Consider the following 6000-nt stretch of genomic DNA (forward strand, 5'->3'; position numbering starts at 1 on the left):
GCTCGACTTTGTTTGTAAACCAGCCAAGTTCAAAATGATCCCCTGACTCGACTCGACTTGGATCAACTTGTAATGAGCCCTACATTAATCCAACTTGTACATTGTTCCATCGAACCAAAGTTTGTAACTAATTGAGGGCCGAAAAATATATGTGTAAAACCTTTGTGAAAAGGAACTAATTACCAAAAGTATATGATTTTTTTATTCAGTTGGTTATGTTTTAGGACTACTCATATTACAATTTAGTCATTTTAAAAAAAGTTACCAGTCTACAAAATTTTTTTTATAAAAATGAAAAATAAAATCCAATTTAAATGATAATTCCTAAATTAATTAGGTTTATTTTACTTTTCTCCTTTAGCAGCTTTTATTCGTGTTGGAAAATTTGAGCTGTTTGATTTTGATACGAGGAACAAACCCTGTTTTCAATGTATTAATTGTATTTGATACCAGGGTTCACTTTGGCAAGTTTCCGAACACATGATAGATTGATAGGCATGTTTGAAATAAGACAAAAGAATAATCAAGCTCTCGTGATCATGTATCCATATAGTCAAATTCAGAGCTAATCTTATTTTTTTATGTTTTCAGATGAAATTTAAAATCGGTCGTTGACTAATTTGCATGGGGAGAATTGAAAAATAAAAATAATGAAGATTCCAAAAACAAGATTAAATACAAAATGTCTTTTTTTAAACAATTTTTTAACACAAATTCAAGGTATTACAGTCGTTGAAAGGCAAACACCATACCATTAGACTAGTCGATTATGGATGAAATACAAACGTCTGATAAACACATATACAGGTTAAAAGAGTGAATTGTCCTTGTGCGCAAAACAAACGATTGGTTTTAACTTTTAACAAATCCATTAAAAGGACGAGATCCGTGACAAACATTAATTTGTTAATGATAAAAGAGGAATGTAATTTTGTAAATAATTAGCCTTTAAACGGTCCTAATCATAATTCGGCGGACAAACACCTTGTTAATAATACTTTCCAAAATACATGATGAACAGACCACCACTTATATTTCATTGATTTAAAGCCACACAAAGGGCCGTTGGTGCTAGTTTGCCATCATTCAATAATTTTGACTTTTTGTTAGTCAAAATATGCATATACAAAGTCTCATTCCATCATGTGCATTTATGCATTGCCTTTACTTTCCAGTTTCCACTCCTAGGTTCTAGATACAACCACCTATTTAATGGGCTTGTACGTCATGAACTTCCACTTGTACAATACAAAACCATCTTGACGTCTAAATGTCTTACTCATTGCCACATGGAAAGATAAGAGGTGTTTAGCCTTTATATTATTAATTTTCTTTTTCTAAGTTTAAATGGTTGGATTCAGCTATATAAGCACTTTTCAAAGGTATTGAACAGCTTTTAATAATATATTTAAGGACAAGTAACCATATAACCAAATATTAAATAAATGACTTTCTGGAATTTTAAATAACAATACATTGTAAAATTAGAATGATACAGAACCCATTGTGATCCATAAATCTTAAAATATGTCAGGTTCTGTTTTATCGGATGATTATGTGATCTATAAGACTATAAACCTTAAACGAGCACATCATCATCCCTAAAAAGAAAATCCGACATATGCATAGGTTACCAAATAAGATAATGAAATGCCAGGCTCTATTTCATTGGATGACTATATGATCCATAAGACTATAAACTCTAGGCGATCACATTATCATCCTAAGAAAGAAAACCCGAAAATAAGACGGTGAAATGTCGGGTTCTATTTCATTAAATAACTATGTGATCCATAAGACAATAAACTCTAGACGATCACATCATCATCCTAAGAAAGAAAACCCGACATATACATAGGTTAACCAAATAACACAGTGAAATATTATTAGATCCATTATTTTCCTTTTATAATGATCTAAAGTTTAAGATATTTGATTCAGCAATATATAAGCACTTTTGAAAGGTAATATTAAACAACTTTCAATGTATAAAAGCAAAAGCATCCAAATATTAAATAAACGAATTTTTAAGATATTAAATAGCAATACTTATACTTAGTAAAATTACAAGAATGAAGCCTCCGATGATCCATGAACCTTAGACGACCACACTGGCCATCCTATGAAACAGAAACAGAAACAGAAACAGAAACAGACATGGACATCGACACCGAAACCGGCTCAGCCGGAAAACCAGATTCCAAATTTCCGGTCGTCGAGTTCGCGGCAAAACCATAACCTAAACCCATCCTCAAACCATTATAATGCAAAGAATCATAATGGCAACGTTGGAAAACCCGAGCAAGCGACGCCGCCTTCCTCCTAGCTCGCTTAGTACCCGTAAACAACAAACTTTGAATCAAACCCGCCAATGCCGGAGCCTTCAACACCCGCTCGGTAGTGTCGGCCCCACCTCGTCGGCAAAGCTCAAGCAACGCTGCCACCGCGTTTTCTTTCCCTCTCGGTGTCCCGCACCTCATCATTGAAATCAAACTGACCACCGCCTTTTCCTCTGTCCCGACCGCCTCAGCCCCGACCGGTTGCCGGACTATCAACGCCAACGCGCCAGCCGCTTCTTCCGCCACGGTTTCATTTTCTAACGACTCGATTAACGCTTTAACCACCCCGTACTCGATCATTTTCACTGTGTTCTCCGTATGCGTCGATAGGTTAAACAAAGCTGTCACCGCGTCTTTTTTCCCTCTCGGTGTACCGTCCCTTAACAAACTCGCTAACGTCAATAACGCGCCTTCTTCGTCCGCGATTTGTTTCTTGTAATCGTGGAGCGCGGAGAGACTGAACAATGTAGCGGCTGCGTTCTCTTGTGATTCGATCGTGTGCCCAGATTTCAAAACGTTCACGATCGCTGTTAAACACCCGTCTTCCTCCATAATCCGCGTTTTATTCTTGTCATAAATCGAAAGATTCAATATCGCAGTTACCGCATTCTCCTGCGCTACGGGACTATGTGACGAAAGCAAAACTTTTAAATGCGGAATCACACCCGACTCAGCGATAAACCCCCGGTTTTCCCGCCCGGTTTTCGCCAAGAAACGAATTTCCCGCGCAGCAATCGCCTTACCACAATCCGACCCGTTCTCCAGCTGCTCGATCAAAAGCTGAACTGTCGCCTTATTCGCTTCGACCGCAGCCCCGGCGAAGCAATCGCCTTACCACAATCCGACCCGTTCTCCAGCTGCTCGATCAAAAGCTGAACTGTCGCCTTATTCGCTTCGACCGCAGCCCGGCTCGCCGGGGCTGCGGGAAACGACTCGGACCCAAGACCCGCATTCTCCGGCGGAGTATACGGAATCTTGTGCGCCATACACCACTGCACGATGAAGTTCCGAAGCGCCCGATTCGGGACAAGCTTCTTATGCACAAGAACCTGCCCGGTTTTCGGGCAACTATTATGCCCTTCCTCAATCCACCTCGAAATCAACCCTCGGTCAAACGCCTGCCCGGTCGATATAATAACCGGATCCATCATCAAATCCAACGAAATCGGGCAACAAAAATCCTTCGGGATAGTAATAAACGTATCCGCTATCTCCTTCGAAATCAACCCCCTCTTCTTCCCTCTTTTCAACCTCTTCCCCATTGCAATATCCACTTCATCTTCTTCAAATCCAAACAACAAAAACCGACAATACCGAATCATCGCAATAAACCCGCCAATAACCGAAGCCGACGGTTCAAGATCACTCTCATGGTTCACAATTTGCTCTTCCAAATACTCAATTTCCACTCTACAACCCCTAGCATCACAAACCCCTAATTCTTTAACCACAAATTCGTAAAATTTATCGAAACTCGGGATCTTTCAGGACCCGAATTCGTTCAACAGACCGAATAGCTTCAATCGCAACGATTCGTCGTGTTGGTCGATAAACAATTTGTCTCTAACCAATTGGGTTTTGAGTAAATCGATTTGTTCTCTAACATCTTTATTAATTAAACATAAACAACTCAATTCATTAATCGGAAGAACATCCAAAAGGGTTGCAATTTCTTGATTCAAATCATGAAAGTGACCGGAAATTGAAGGGGTTTGAAGCAACAGCCAGAACTTACTCGAATGGGTGACGTAATCAAGTAATATCTTTGACCGGTAAAGCAGAAGGTACAACTCCTTAAAGCATAAGACCACCGTTGACGGTAGGTTTGAAACGACGGCGTTTTGTTGTTAGACGGAATCTAATAATAATACGAATAAGTCGACTTTCCGGATGAGAGATCTGGAGTTCTTTTTCTGAAACGACGGCGTTGTCGGAGAATGAGTTGATGAGATCCGATGCGACGGTGGTTAGGGTTTTGAGTAACCCGACGACGTCGTTTTCTAGATGCACCGGCGCTAGGAAGGCGTCTAGCGACGGAGAACGGCTCCGGCGTAAGGAGGAGAAGATGGCAGCCGATGCCATTGATGGGTTTTGTTCAAGATTTGATTTTGAATATGGGTTTTGCTCAGAATTTGATTTCGTTGATGGGTTTTGTGTAAATCTTGATTCTGAAGATGGGTTTTGCTCGGAATTTAAATCGGTTGATGGGTTTTGTGTAAATCTTGATTTTGAAGATGGGTTTTGCTCAGAATTTAAATCGGTTGATGGGTTTTGTGAAGAATTTGATTTTGAAGATGGGTTTTGTGCAGAATTTGATATGGATGATGGGTTGGTGATGAATTGATGAATTGATTGAATTGGTTGAAGAAATGAACTAAATATTGGTTGTTGAAGATGGGGGTGGGTTTTATTGTTATTTGGTGGTGGGAATCCGCGTGAAGGAAGACTAGAGAGATGAATGAATCCTGACGTTTAAGAAGGATAGGTTGAGTTGGAAAGAGTAATGGCCTTATCTTTTTATTTGTTAGCAAATCATGTAGTCCACACCAATTTTCTTGACAAACAACTTTTTAAAGTCAAACACCATTAAACCCATTGAACCCAAGAAACACTTAAGTTAAGACTTTCTCTATATTTGGGTGATTTTTTTTCGTAGGGGAGAGATCAAGATGTCGACATATGGGAGCCTAAAGACTTTCTCTATATTTGGGTGATTTTTTTTCGTAGGGGAGAGATCAAGATGTCGACATATGGGAGCCTGGGATGGAGTAGAGAGAGTCGATTTTACGGTACAACGATTTTAAACGAGCGTATGTAAGTGAACAGAGAAGAAATTAAGACTGTGTTTCTGTTTGTTTTGACGGTTGTGAGAATGTCAGTTTTGTAGGTTTTAGGTTGTTGCATGATGAGAACATTTTTAGACCTACATTTGTGGATGTTTAAGACGCAATGGTTCATATGTCGTCGAAATTCAATGCGGAAAAAAAAAATTAAAAGACACAGATGTTTGTCCTTTGTATATTTCTGTAAGTGTTAACAATAATTTATCGTATATCTCAATTATAGAATTATAAAGTAATTAAACTACCTTATATACACGCACAAACGCGATTTTCAATTAAGATAAGTAACGCAAAAAAGAAGGGAACGTCGTCTGGATCTACTGTTAAAACAATAAAGTTTAGGGCAAAAGCGGTTGTCTTTCACGTATCTCAAAATGTTTAAAAGTTATATTATAAAATTTAAGTGACGAACGAGACTGTCTGTTTTGTAGTATGACGTTTAAATGAGTAAAGCGATAAGAGAGAGAATGTGTTTGCGCCTTTTCTGAGGAGGGTTGTTAGAGGGACAGTTTTGTAGGTTTTAAACAGTTGTCTACGTAACAATGTATTTAAGATCCGCTATCGGGTGTTCTATGACGCGATAGATCATATGTAATATAGACGTAATGTAAAAATGAAACGCTTTTTTGTCTTAATATTTCTATAAATGTTTATAATTGTTATATATCCTAGTTATATAGTTTCCAACTTATCTAATAAAAAATCTACCTTACAAAACTATCTATACTATATATAATACACCAAATAAGGACAAATTAAGACACTCATTTTTAAGTAATTTATAACACTTAAAGCATGAGTTTTATGTGTTAGTAAGG

The 6000-nt window shown here is 38.2% G+C and overlaps 1 pseudogene; it reads right to left on the reverse strand.

The window, feature by feature from the left end:
* Positions 1 to 2010: 2010 nt before the first annotated feature.
* Positions 2011 to 4942, reverse strand: LOC143591401 (U-box domain-containing protein 17-like; annotated as a pseudogene).
* Between the last annotated feature and the right edge of the window lie 1058 nt (positions 4943 to 6000).

Source organism: Bidens hawaiensis, unplaced genomic scaffold (assembly GCF_021521415.1).
Source record: "Bidens hawaiensis isolate Kalapana, Puna unplaced genomic scaffold, B.hawaiensis_p1.1 tig00039622_1, whole genome shotgun sequence".
Taxonomy (NCBI): domain Eukaryota; kingdom Viridiplantae; phylum Streptophyta; class Magnoliopsida; order Asterales; family Asteraceae; genus Bidens; species Bidens hawaiensis.